This window comes from Mus caroli, unplaced genomic scaffold (assembly GCF_978045245.1).
Source record: "Mus caroli unplaced genomic scaffold, Mus_caroli_1 scaffold_1, whole genome shotgun sequence".
Taxonomy (NCBI): Eukaryota; Metazoa; Chordata; class Mammalia; order Rodentia; family Muridae; genus Mus; species Mus caroli.
This window is the reverse complement of record NW_028227256.1, coordinates 57563548-57578566: the sequence shown is the minus strand read 5'-3', so window position 1 is coordinate 57578566 and position 15019 is coordinate 57563548. Positions and strand designations below refer to the sequence as shown.

The window sequence follows — 15019 nt, the reverse complement described above, 5'->3', positions numbered from 1 at the left end:
TCCAACTTAGTCCTTGAACTTTGGCTTCAAACTCTATAACTGTATACAGACGACTTAGCAATCAGATCCATGTTCTCTTTGGGGCCAGGGAGCCAAACCGCCAGATGGGCAGGCCTGAAGCAAGACAGGGCCTGAGGCATGTCCAAACCCAGGAAATCTCATTTTGAGATTAGAAGTAGGATGGCTTCCTGCCATGGGCCTGCATGTCCTGGGGCACCCTTGCCACACCAGAGGAGGTCACATTGCCTGTAGCCAGGTTAAACTTTCCTTCTCCTTATAAGGTCAGGTACAGAAGCACCCGGAATTCCTCTTCTTGCAAATGAACAATCCCCAGCACCCTGGCCAGTGATGTACAACACATACCAATAGCCCCTACTCTTGCCCCTCAAAGGTTCAAATAGCCTTTGTTCTCCCCCAAAAATGAAACCAGTTCTCTGAAGCTGCTGGCAGTTTTGCAGGTTCTTTACCTGCGTTTTCACCATCCGCCCAACTAAGCATCTCTCCCTCCAGTCCAGCCTGGTGCACAATAGGACTGGGTACCTGGGGGAGGAGGAGAGGGGAGGTGCTGGAGCGGGGACGAGACTCGGAAGTGAGACTACGGAAGTGCTCTTCTACTACTCAATCCCATCAACCTGTCTTCCTATCTCAAAGGATCCTCATCTTATGCTCACAATCTTTCTGAGCCATTCTACTGCCGCCAATCTCAGGGTGAGGTTTCTAGAGTTTGGACACACCTCAGAAGATTTCTCACCTTCTATCTAACTCTGGTGTCCCCTTATCTCACTGACCCTCTTGAAGGTTCCTCTTTCCTAGCACCTAAGACACTGTGCCTTGATCTACCAGTGGACTTTTCATTCTTTGAAATGCCCAGAGGAGGGAGAACATGAATCAAAGAAGTTGAATGAATGAATGAACTTATGAATGAATGAATGAACTTAGAAGTTCTTTTGGAAGCGAAAGGTCCCTAAACATGCTAGCTGTGGGTCGAGACTGCTACTGATCTCTAACTACATACATCACAAACTCAAGCTTCGTATCAAGCTGTTCCTCTCCCCTGGTCCAGGGGGAGTATCTAGAGGTCACCTGAAGCTACCTCTCCTTTCCCAGCTCATGCAATGTGTACAGTGCTCTTATACATTCTCGGTATCACCGTTGTTCCAAGCCCAGTACTACATAGTGTCTTCCCTTCCTGACCTCCAAAAAAACCAAGTGTAATGCTTCCAAAGTAGCCTTGAAAACACTGTTCCTTGTGGTGTCACTCCTGCTGATCTTGAGTTTGTGTGTGTGCATCTCACATGTTCGAGGGTCAGCTGGCTGTCAGGGATTAGGATGGCCTTGGATCGTCTCCATACATCTGCCACGCATCTGCATAGAGTTAGCCTAAATGTGTTCCACAGCAAGAAAGAAATGAAAAGAGAACACGATTCAGCCATGCCAGTAGGCTAAGGAAATTCATGTGGTTTTCAAGCCCCTGCCTGCATCACACTTGGTAAGGTTCTGTGAGCCAAAGCAAAGAAGTGAGCCTAGAGTCAGAACAGGAAGGTGATAGGCAGGTTCAGCACAGAGGCTGCAGGAACACAGAAAGGTCACTAATAGAGTCATTCTGAATAATGTCCTAAAGGTGCTTGCATTCTGTACCTATACACACCATCGTTCTACACTAATAAAAGTATTGTTTTTGGCTTTAAAAAGCTAAAGATAAAAGACAGATCTGGTTTAACACAGGCTGTCCTCAAACTTACCATTCACTTGAGAATGGCCTTGAATTCCTGACCCTCTTGTGTCCACTCCCAAGTTCTGGAATTATAAGCATGCACCAACCATCACACCTGGCCATATGCTGTCGATTTTACTGATTATAAACTCTAGAGTATAGGAACTGTATTTTATTCTTACTATATCTCCTACGGACATTAGCCACATAATACACACAAAGTAGACACCAAAAAATTTTATAGCATATCTCTAACCCCCATGTTTATAAATTATTATGTTAGGTATATTACATATAATCATTCATTATATGCTGCAGCTCTGTATTTTCTAAATTCTTTTCAAGTATACTTATATACTAAGCATGTCCCTATATATGCTTAGTATCTGCTGTGCAAAATAATATTTCTTACTCACTGCCTAAACAACCCTTTTTTAAAACCAAGCCAAGTAATTCTCATGTTCAAAAGGATAGTAAAAATAATTTCCTGCCACTAAATTTTGCACATTTCAAACTGGCCTTGTTCCTCCTGAAAGGGGATCTCAATTTTGTCTGATTTTCTTCTCTGTCCTCTCCTCTGTATCCTCCTCTGTTGTGAGAATTTTGGTATCTCTAAAAACACAGAAATGTTATGGGAATATGTTTTTGCCTTAATCCCAGTTGTGGGATATGGGGTTGCTTCAGGTTGTCCTCAGCAGGTGAGTATGACTGCCTCAGGCTCTGGCAGGACTGTGATTTTGCTCGCTGCAGATGGTTTCTGCAAGTGTACAGCATTTGCAATTCTAGGTACCCCTGAGATGATATAAAAATGCTGGAGCCCTGACAGGGGCTGTGGTGGCTGCTGTTCCTCCTGCTCCTACTGTTGCTGGGTGCTGGGTGCTGGTTGGAGATTTTCCTGACAAGGAAGATCAAATTTGCCCCAAGGAACATGATGCCTCTAATCAGCAGGAAGTAGTCTAACAAGATTGAATCCCCCTTTCCCCTCTAGCCTTCTCTCTCTCCTACCTAGCGTTGGGGGTTAGAAGGGACTGGGGTGGAGGAGGCTGGTTAGAAAAACCCATAAAGTAGCCAAAAGTCGGGCTGCATGCCTCACTTAAGGAGCAGCCATCAGAACTGTCCTTCAGATTTCAGGGGAAATTCCATGGTCTGGTTTAAAGCTCCCTAAATGTCATCATAGCCCCAGACATTAAGTAAGTTAAACTGAGACAATTTGTCACCACACACTGAAAAGCAAGCCTTCTGCATCTCTGTTCTGTACATATCCTTTCTTCCTGTGCTTCCATGCCACCCAGGCATCTCACCTAGAAACCCCACCCAAAGAGACGGCCTATCTAGGAGCACCAGAACAGTCCCCTTCAGCTCTTTCTTTTACACTCCACATTTGGTCCAGCATCAATCCATGTCAATTCTCTGACCACTTCTCTTCATTGCCATCTTACTATCCTGGTCCAGACCACCACTCTTTTGCAATTGGACTATGAGAATAGCTTCCTACACATTCTCCTCTCATCTTGTCTTCTGCGTTAGAGTCCAAATACTAACCCAACTATCAAAAATCTGCTCAGGTGGTCTGCCTGGAACAACCTTGCAGAGGTGAGTTACATGGGCCCCATTGCCTAGCCCTGGGCTCGCTCTTCCATTCCAAGGAGCCTTGAGAGACCCCAGGAGTGTCCTGCTTCCACGTGGAAACTTTCAGGGGCCCCCAAAACTAACCAACTTGGAATCTTGTTCCACCAGTCCCATCCCACTTGGATCTGCCCACTATCCCAGTTGGGTCTACCTGGGACACAGCCTGCAGAGCAAGGGTCTGCCTGAGGCACAGCCATCAGAGTCAGGTACTATGACCTCCATTGTCTGCCCCATAGTCCCTCCCCTCAACTTCCTGAGAAATCCTTCTCTCATCAGGATCATCTAGCCAACACCAGGGAAAACCAGATCCCTAAAGGACAGCTTCAGAACACTATCAATAAGACCCAGGGGACTATGACATCACCAGAGTCCAGCTGTCCTCCTACAACAAACCCTGAATACTCTAATGAAACAAGTACAAGAAGAAGATCTTAAATCTAATTTTATAAAGATGACAGAAGTCTTTAAAGAGGACATGAGTAAATCCCTTAAGGAAATACAGGAAAATACATTCAAACAGGTAGAAGCATTAAAAAGTAAGCAACTAAATGAAAAGATACAGAAAAATACAATCAAACAGGTGAAGAATATGAATAAAACTGTCCACAACCTGAAAAGGGAAATAGAAGCAATAAAGAAAACACAACATGAGGCAATCTGGAGATAGAAAACCTAGGAAAGAGAGCAGGAGATAAAGGCATAAGTATCACGAACAGAATACAGGCGATAGAGAATCTCAAGTATAAAAGATACAATAGAAGAAATTAATATGTCAGTCAAAGAAAATGCAAAATCTGAAAATTTCATGACATAGAACATCCAGAAAATTTGGGACAGTATGAAAAGACCAAACCTAAGAATAACAGGAATAGAAGAAGGAGAATATTTGCAGCTCAAAGGCCAAGAAAACATTTTCAACAAAATCATAGAAGAAAATTATCCTAACCTAAAGAAAGAGATGCCTATAAAGGTACAAGAAGTATGCAGAACACCAAACGGATTGGACCAAGAAAGAAAATCCTCCCACCACTAATCAAAACACTAAATATACAGAACAAAGAAAGAATTTTAAAAGCAGCAAGGGGAAAAGTCCAAGTAACATATAAAGGCAGACCTATCAAATTTATACCCAATTTATCACCTGAGACTCTAAAAGCAAGAAGGGCCTGGGCAGAGGTCTTGCAAACCCTAAGAGAACACAGATGTCAGCACAGACTACTAAACCCAGCAAATTTTTCAGTCACCATAGGTGGAGAAATCAAGATATTCCACAACAAAACCAAATTTAAACAATACCTTCCCACTAACCCAGCCCTACAGAGATTACTAAAAGGAAAACTCCAACCCAATGAAGGTAACTACACTCAAGAAAACACAAGAAATAAATAATTCACACAATTAAACCCAATAGAAGAAAAACACACACTCTCTCACACACACACAACACCACCAATATCACAAAATCAGGAAGTAACAATCATTGGTCATTAACATCTCTTAACATCAATAGACTCAATTCCCAACTAAAAAGACAAAGGCTAACAGAATGGATGCATAAACAGAATCCATCATTCTGCTCTATACAAGAAACACATCTCAACAACAAAAATAGTCACTGTCTCAGCATAAAGGCTGGAAAAAAGGTTTTCAAACAAAGAGACCCAAGAAACAAGCTGGATTAGTCATTCTAATAACTAATAAAATAGACTTTCAACCAAAAGCAATCAAAAGAGATGGGGAAGTACACTTCATACTTATCAAAGGAAAAATCCACTAAGAGGTCATCTCAATTCTGAACATCTATGCCCCAAATGCAAGAACACTCACATTTATAAAAGGATCATGACTAAAGCTTAAATCACACATTGAACACCACACATTAATAGTGGGAGACCTCAACACCCCACTCTTACCATTGGACATGTCATCAAGACAGAAACTAAACAGAGAAATAACGAAACTAACAGAGGTTATGATTCAAATGAACCTAACATTATATCTATAGAACATTTCACCCAAATAACAATGAACATACCTTCTTCTCAGCACCTTAGGGAACCTTCTCCAAAATTGTCCACATAATCAGTCACAAAGCAAGTCTCAACAGATACAAGAAGATTGAAATAACCCCATGGATCTTATCAGATCACCATGGATTAAAGCTGGACTTCAACAACAGAAATAACAGAAAACCTACATATTTGAGGAAACTGAATGGCTCTCTACTCAATGATTAGGGAAGAAATAAAGAAAGAAATTTAAGACTTTCTAAAATTCAGTGAAACGAAAGTACAATAGACAAACTTATGAGACACTGTGAAAGCAGTGCTAAGAGGAAAGTTCATAGCACTAAGTGCCCTCACAAAGAAATTGGAGGGTTTTCATACTAATTAATTAAAAGTTCATTACGTCTGAAAGCTCTAGAAAAAAAGGAAGCAAATATACCCAGGAGGAGTAGGTGACAGGAAATAATCAAACTCAGGGCTGAAATCAATTAATTAGAGAGAGACAGACAGACAGACACTAATATAAAGAATCAACAAAAGCTGGTTCTTTGAGAAAATCAACAAAATAGACAAACCCTTAGTCAAGCTAACTAAAAGACAGAGAGACAGTATTCAAATTAATAAAATCAGAAACGAAAAGGGAGACAGACATAATGGACACTGAGGAAATTCAAAGACTAGATCTTACTTCAAAAGCCTGTACTCCACAAAATTGGAAAATCCAAATGAAATGGATGGTTTTCTAGGCAGATACCAATTACCAAAGCAAAATCAAGATTGGGTAAACTACCTGAATAGTCCTATAACCCCTAAAAAACATAGAAGCAGTCATTAAAAGTCTCCCAACTAAAAGAAGCCCTGGGCCAGAAGGTTTTAATGCAAAATTCTACCAGACTTTCAAAGAAGAGCTAATGCCAATACTCTTCAAACTATCCCACAAAAAAAAAAAAAAACAACATAAAGAACATAACCAAACTCATTCTATGAGGCCACAGTCACCCTGATAATTAAACCACACAAAAACTCAACAAAGAAAGACAATTTCAGACCAATTTCCTTTATTAGCATTGATGCAAAAAATACTTAATAAAATACTGGCAAACCAAATCTAAGAACACATCAAAGAAATCATCCACCATGATCAAGTAGGCTGCATTCCCAGGGATGCAGGGGTGATTCAATATACAAAAATCCATTAACATAATCTACCATATAAACAAACTAAAAGACAAAAACCATATGATCATCTCACTAGATGCTAAAAAAAAGCATTTGACAAAAATCCAACACCCCTTCATGACTAAAGACTTGAAGAAAGCAGGGATATAAGAGGCATACCTAAACACAATAAAGGCAATATACAGCAAGCCAATACCCAACATCAAATTAAGTGGAGAAAAATTAAAAGTATTTTCACTAAAATTGGAGACAAGACAAGACTGACCATTCTCCCCCTTTCTCTTCAATAAAGTACTTAAAGTTACTAAAGGATATCAATGGGATATGAATTAAAAAGGAAGAAGTCAAAGTATCACTATTTAAAAATCATAAGGTAGTATACATAAGTGACCCCAAAATTTCTACCAACAAACACCTACAGCTCATAAACATCTTCAGCAAAGTTGCTGGACACAAAATTAACTCAAAGAAATCAATAGTCCTCCTCTACACAAGCGATAAACAGGCTGGGAAAGAAGTTGGAGAGACAGTACCCTTCACAATAGCCACAAATAATATAAATTACCATGGTGTAACTCTAGCCAAGCAAGTGAAAGACCTGTCTGGCAAGAACTTCAAGTCTCTGAAGAAAGAAACTGAGGATCCCATGCTCATGGATCCTTAGGCAAAAGCAATCTACAGACTCAGTGCAATCCCCATCAAAATTCCAACACAATTCTTTACAGATCTTGAAAGAACAATTCTCAACTTCATATGGAAATTAAAAAAAAAAAAACCCTCAGGATAGCTAAAACAATCCTGAACAATAAAAGAACTTCTGGAGGTATCACTATCCTTGACTTCAAGCTGCACTACTGAGCAATAGTAATAAAAACTGCATGGTGTTGGTATAGAAACAGATCAATGGAATCGAATGGATCAATGGAATAGAATCGAAGACTCACAAATTAACCCACACACCTATGGACACCTGACTTTTGATAAAGAAGCCAATCCATACAATGGAAAAAGGAGAGCATCTTCAGCAAATGGTGCAAGTCTAACTGGATATCTGCATGTAGATGATTGCAAATAGATCCATATTTATCACCCTGCAAGAAACTGAAGTCCAAGTGGATTAAAGACCTCAATGTAAAACCAGATTTGCTAAATCTACTAGAACAGAAAGTGGGGAATAGCCTTAAACTCATCAGTACAGGACACAACTTCCTGAATGGAACGTCAATGGCTCAGGCACTAAGGTCAAGAATTAATAAATGGGATCTCATAAAACTAAAAAGTCAAAGTACACCATCATTAGGACAAAGTGACAGCCTACAGATTGGAAAAGGTTCTTCATTAACCCTACATTAGACATGAGTCTAATATCCAAAATATTTAAAGAACTCAAGAAGTTAGACACCAACAATCTAAATAACCCAATTAAAAAATAGGGTACATAAAGCTCCAAATACCCAAGATAAAATTCACAGACCGCATGAAGCTCAAGAAGAAGGAAGACCAAAGTGTGGGTGCTTCGGTCCTTCTTGGACCGAACAAAATACTCATCAGGAGTAAATATGGAAATAAAGTGTAGAGCAGAAACTGAAGGAAAGGCCATCCAAAGACTGTCCTACCTGGGGATACATTCCATATACAGTTACCAAACCCAGACACTATTGTGGATGCCAACAAGTGCATGCTGAAAGGAACCTGATATGGCTGTCTTCTGAGAGGCCCTTCTAGAGCTTTACAAATACAGAGGTGGATGTTCACAGCCAACCATTGGACTCAGCAAAAGGTCCCCAATAGAGGAGTTAGAGAAAGGATTGAAGGAGTTTGCAACCCCATAGGAAGAACAACAACATCAACCAACCAGACCCCCGAGGCCTCCCAGGGACTAAGCTATCAACAGAGTACACATGGCTCCAGCTGCATATATAGCAGAGGATGGCCTTGTCAGGCATCAATGGGAGGAGAGGTCCTTCGTCCTATGAAGGCTCTATAGATGCCCCAGTGTAGAGGAACCGAGGGTGGGGAAGTGGGAGTGGGTTGTTGAGTGGGTGGGTGGAGGAATACCCTCAGCGAAGCAAGGGGAGGGAGGGAGGATGAGATAGGGGATTTCCAGGAGGGTGAAAACTGGGAAAGAGGATAAAATTTGAAATGTAAATAAAGAAAATATCAGCAGGGCAGTGGTGGCGCACACCTTTAATCTAAGCACTTGGGAGGCAGAGGCAGGTGGAGTTCTGAGTTTGAGGCCAGCCTGGTCTACAGAGTGAGTTCCAGGACAACCAGAGCTACACAGAGAAAACCTGTCTTGAAAAACAAACAAACAAAAAACTCAAAGGACATTTACATAATAGAATACTACTCAGCCAGTAAAAACAAAGACATCATGAATTTCACAGGCAAATGGACGGAACTAGTAAATATCATCCTGAGTGAGGTAACACAAAAGAACATGCATGGTATGCACTCACTTAAAAGTAGATATTAGCAATAAAGTACAGAATAACCACATTATAATCAACAGACCCAAAGAAGCCAAATTACAAGGAGGACCCAAAAGAAGATGGTTAAATCTTTCTCAGAAGGGAAAACAAAATAGATATCGGAGGTCTATGAAAGGAGGGAACTGGGTGGAAGGGAGAATGGGGAAGGTAGTGGGGGTGGGTCATAAGTAGGGAGAGAAAATGGAGAATGGTGGAGGGTGGGCAATCTCTAGGACATCTCAGAGACCTAGGATGGGAGGAGGCCCCAGAGAGGCTATGGGGGCTACTCTAGCTGAGACTCCTAGCAGTAGGGGATATGGATCCTGAAGTGGCCACTCCCTATAGCTAGGCAGGTCTCCCAGTGGAGGAATAAGGACAGCAACCTACCCATAAAACCTTCCACCCAAAATGTGTCCTGCCTATAAAATATACAGGGACAAAGAGCAGAGATTGAGGGAATGGCTAACCAATGACTGGTCCAATTTGAGACCCATCTTGTGGGCAAGAACCAATCCCTGACACTACTTACTAATGATACACTGTTATACTTGCAGACAGAAACCTACCATTACTATCCTCTGAGAGGCTCCACCCAGAAGCCAGTGGAAAGAGAGGCAGAGATCCACAGCCAAACATTAGATGGAGCTCAGAGAGTCTTATGGAAGAGTTGGGAGAAGGATTGAGGGGCCTGAAGAGGACATAGACTCCACAGGAAGACCAACAGAGTCAATTAACATGGACCCTTGGGTGCTCCCATAGACTGAATCACCAACCAAAGAGTGAGCACGGTTGAGTCTAGACCCCCTCCACATATGTAGCAGATGAGTAGCTTGGTCTTCATATAGATCCCCATCATTGGTGGTGGGGGCTAGTGGGGGTGTACCCAGAGGGGGCTTCCCTTTCTCAAGAGAGAGGGGGAAAGTGGAATAGGGGGAGACGTTCATGGGGAGGTCCTGGGAACAGAGGAAGAGCTGAGATTGGGTTGTAACATGAATAAATTAATTAATTATCTTTTAAAAGCCTGCTCAGATTCCTCAGTGGATTCCTTTTATTCATATTAGAAGCCAAGTTCTTGTAGTACTCTATAGGGGCTACGATAATGCTCCCCACCCCTGTACCATCACCTAGTATACCTTCTTGCTTCCCTTGGATGCAGACCACATTTAAATGAGTCTATGTACTGTTACAGGGAAGTACATTGATTCACTTTGCAATGAATAAAACAGCAGGCCGACAACAAAGAAATACTGAAACCCATGAGCACATCATTCCATGAATCCATTAGACAAGGCGAAGGGGACACACGCCTTCACCTTGCCCTCAAACCTAGACAGGCATATGCTATGTATGCTCTTGCTGGAATTACTTCTGTGAACATCATTAGATGTTTCATGAAGCAGAGATGGTGGTGTCATTTTGATGTCTTTAAGCTTTTTTATTTGTATCACCAATAATACAGAACTGGAGAGTGCTGCGAACTCAGAATACGGACAACCTCTAACAGGAAGCTATGTGCTGCAATGGAAGACCTAGCACCTAGAGAGAAATCATTATCTGAGGATACAGAGGAGTCACCATGCAGAGGATGGGAAAGAGAAAGCTTAGCCTAAGGATGGGTCCTGCATCCCAGACGCAATGGTCAAACGTGAGCAGTCAAAGAAACTTAGAGCGGCTCCGTTAGAGAATTACACAATCTTGGAAATTCCCGTTGGCTGGTGTTTTCAATGCCTTAGAACGCCCCATACTGAAGACAATGGCACTGATGCTTGACATTGCTAAGTGTCCCTGAGCCCTCTACCTCTTTTTCAATTATGGCAGCACTGTTTTCTTTCCTCTGAAGGTTGATGTCGGAAACCAAAAATAACTCCAGGTTTCTTAAACATGCTTTGTTTCATAAATTTTAGAAAAAATAAATAAATGTGGGTTTCCTGTCTCTTTCAATCAAATTCATTCAAAATAACAGCACTTGCCAGGACCGGAGGTTGTGGGGAAGGAAGGAGAGTGGGTAGTAGGTACCGTTGTGAATTGTTCCCTGCAGCTGATATTTCTCCATAGCAAGTGTTCGTGCAAAACAAAAGACTGCTTTAGAGAACCAGGAGCAGACACAAAGCTGCAGAAGGCTGTAGTTACGATGGGATTTTAGAGATCAGAATCCTTCAATTTGCTTGAACCTAGTTCGGTTTCCTGGCTGTTTCATTTGTAACGTAGTAATTAATATAACAATACAATGTAAGGATAATGACAAGCATAGAAACTATTATAAAATGTGTTATCTGCAGGCGTCTGTGGTTACTTCAATCTTCCAAAGTGCTGGAAATACAGATAAAAGATGCATTAACATGGGGAGACAGTATAGCAAAGTGGTTAAAGGTGCAGGTTTGGAGTCTCATGGAGCTATAGCCTTTAATAGCTCCTGGGGATTAGAGGTGGGAGGGTGCTTCAAGCATGTGACCACTGATTGATCAACCAGATCCAAAGCAGGCCCCACCCCCAAGAATTTTTGAACAACATAAATTGGACCTGTTTTTTTTTTTTTTTTGGTTTTTTTTTTTTTTAGAGAGAGAGACAGAGAGAGAACACAAAGTTAGGTTCAAAGTAAGTTGGGAGTGGACCTGGGAGGAGATGGGGGAGGCATGTGACGATGATCAAAAAATGTTGACTGAATTTTCTAAGAATTAAGGGGAAACATTAAGAGTGGGTTTGACAGCAGGGTGATGCCCTAGCTTTGCCTCAGCTAATATGCAACCCGAGGCAAGTTTCCAAACCTCCCTAAAGACTTGATTTCACATAGAGATGGAAACTCATCTTCTTGACAGTTAATGTAGGAGTGAAGAAAGATAATACTTAGGGGGTTTGAACAGTCTCTGGTCCGAAGTGGGCACTCACTGAATATTTGTACTTAAAGCCAACGTGAAAAATACTCGTCTCTCCTTTGGCACTTCCAGTTTCTAATCGAAAAGAGGAAAGTGGAATCAGTAGCTCGTCAGCTCAGACTACGGAGGGAGAAAGAGCTGACTTAACTGCTAAGCTTGGCTTTGCTGTTGGAGAGAAGGCTGCCGCCAAGCTGTTTATTACTGGCACTGGGAGTCATCCCTTCTCTGACACGTCCCCTTTGGCACTGCAGAAAGGCAGCACACCTCAGCCAAGCCCGTCCACAGGAGAGGGGAGGATTACGTGTGAGAGTTCAGGTTGTTGCCCTTCAGGAAGCAAGAATTACGAAACGTTTATACTGTCCTGGAGCAAAGGTCCCTGGTGCTGAGAGATAGCCGTGGGGCATTGAGTCCAAAGGCTTCTGGGAAAAAAAGAAAAGAAAAGAAAACTTGTTAAAATAGACAAAAATAAGCAGTGTTCCTAGCTTTAGAGCCATTTCCAGAAAACATTTACTTAACTGACTATAATTTCCAAGCAACATCAAGAATGGCCGAAGAAAGAAGAAAGAAGAAGAAGGAGAAGGAGAAGGAGAAGGAGAAGGAGAAGGAGAAGGAGAAGGAGAAGGAGAAGGAGAAGGAGAAGAAGAGAGAGAGAGAGAGAGAGAGAGAGAGAGAGAGAGAGAGAGAGAAAGAGAGAGTTATTTAGGTATTTAGGTCTGGGCCTGTGTGAATGATAATATCAAGGAGGAATTTTACAATTATAGGTTTCCTGAGACAAAGGAGTCAAAAGGTCTCCTGTGCACTAAACAGAAGTGAGCGGCACCCTCACTCACGGTGGCTTACAGACTATCTAAATCTCCCCACCAGGCAAAAGTCTGACTATATGCAAACACCAAACACCTCAGTAAATAACAGCTGTTAAACCATTTATAAAACACTCGTTAAAAGAACACAGAATGCACACACATGAAGGTATTCCCCTGTGTCCAAAGCAGCAGGCTCGCTAACGGACAGTGAGATCAGCCGGCCTAAAGCCAAGGGAAGCCCTTCATCGAGACGGAAATTATAGTGCTGTTATTGTGTCGTAATAAGCCTCTATGAAATGGAGCATTGTATTTCTGCTGAATCGTGAACAAAAAATAAATCAGGATCCGGCTCCCTTGCAGGCAAGGGAAGATGGATTGTGCTTCCTTGCATGAGATTCCAGTGGTCCAAAAGAGCATACATTTTCTCATCTTTTAAAAACACTCTAGCTTTCAAGGGAAGCTATCTTTGACTAAGAACTGAAAGTGCTTCTTCCGTGTGGATGTCCTTTGTTCTACCTGTTTTCAGAAGGGCAGTCCTGTGTATAAATGGCTTGCTATTACTGCACCTCGGGTGGAGGGGAACAAACATTGGTATTACGCTCCACGGTGACACTGCTTCCTTGTGCCCTCCCCAGCAGCAGATTAATGCAGAAACCTCATCCAAACTTAGTGACCAGGACCACAAGGCATTCCTGTGTCTTCAAGACTGACTGTCGGGTGGAAAATAAGCTCATACCTTAGCTGGTATGCAGAAAGTGAAGCCTGGTGCAGAAGCCTCAAGCAGTCTGTCATTCTAACAGGTTGATTGTTAGTTGCAAAAGAGCAAATGTTTCTATCGGTCACTTTTTACATTTATAGCTTTTGGTTTTATTCCTTGGGGTTGTATAAAGATACCCTTTATGTTACAGACTACCTAATTTTTTTCACCCTAATAAAAGGCTCTTATGATTCCAATTACCTAATCCAATTCTGTTTCCCCCATTTCAATACTCCAGACACCTCTTTCAGGTTTGAGAACATTAAAAACCTAGTTTTCCTCCATCAACCTATGTTCCAAATTGATTTTATTGAGTGTGTTGGCTCCTAATCTCTATTGCCTTTTAGTTTTGTGTCGCTTTCAATCTACTAGCTATGCTCACTAGAGCAGAAGGCAAGACATAGTCATTGACATATACATATATAAATGTGGATAACTTGTACCTTTGAAAAGATATTACTGTGTAGCTACCATTTATTAAGCATGGCAGTAGGTATCTTGTTAATGTCCTTAAAACACAAGCTCCTTCAATGTGAGCACTTTCTAAAGTAGACTCTATTGTCTCCACCTTGTAGCGGAGGGAATTGGGGCTCAGAAGAATTAGAGGATTTCTCCTGGGTCGTGAAAAGCCAAGAGTTAAATCAGAATAATTTAAAATCCATTACACAATGCTCCTCCCAAACTCCAACTTTGTTTGCCCTGGGCAAATATTACACTTATATTTCAACCACTAAGGAAAAAGAGGGAGATGGTAGCTGCTAACTAGGGGGCAAAGCAAATGAGAAACTACCTCAGGGTATTAAAGGACAAACAGTCCTAAGGATCCTTCAAATTGCATCACAGTTCCTGCCCTCAGAAAGCTAATAGTTTAGTAGAAAAGACACATTAAAATCAAATTAAACGAGTGCTTCAGTTCAAGTGTACCCCAAATGTTGTGTGTATGGGGGCATAGGGGTAAGAAGGGGTTTTTCCCACATCTTAGCAAATAGTTGAAAAAAATCAGCCTTGCCTACGTTACTGTTACCAGCACAGCTAGTTTCTTCTGCTCATAAGAATGTCTGGCATATGTTTGCCAGAATTAAGGCACCATTACATTGATTTTGAATATGTGGAGACTTTCAAGCAGTCTACTGGAAAACCCGCTTCTATGCTCCCAAATGTCGGCAGTGGTCAACATGGCTCTTTTCCCTCTTTGTTTCAGGGATCAGATTTCTCCAATTCTTCTACTTTATGGGTGAGCTCCCAAGGAAAAGAGGCCTACAGGAACACTAGGTCAAGCCTTGCTCGCACAACACCAAGCTAGAAACGATTTAATATCTGCTAGCCGAGGATGAATTAAAGTCCCAGTTTGCATATACACACTGGGCTGCTTCTGTGACTGTTAAACAAAACTTGGTATTTATTAAGGAAAGTTTCCATTGCAGATGCCTGAGTGAAAAGGCAAAATTACGAAAAGGTATAATATTGTCTACATTTAAAATTACATATGTGTGTATTATATGTAAACAAAAATTTACACATAGCATGCATAAGATATATGCATAGAAAGTATGTTTGCTGAAATGTTAGCTTTAGCGGGGAAAATCA

The 15019-nt window shown here is 41.5% G+C and overlaps 1 long non-coding RNA gene across 1 annotated transcript in view; it reads right to left on the bottom strand.

Annotated features, from left to right (window-relative positions):
* Window positions 1-11606: 11606 nt before the first annotated feature.
* Window positions 11607-15019, bottom strand: part of LOC147006048 (uncharacterized) — a 54473-nt gene continuing 51060 nt past the window's right edge. The window contains exon 3 of the long non-coding RNA XR_015047316.1: window positions 11607-12291. This is a non-coding gene — a long non-coding RNA (uncharacterized LOC147006048). The remainder of the gene's footprint in view (window positions 12292-15019) is intronic.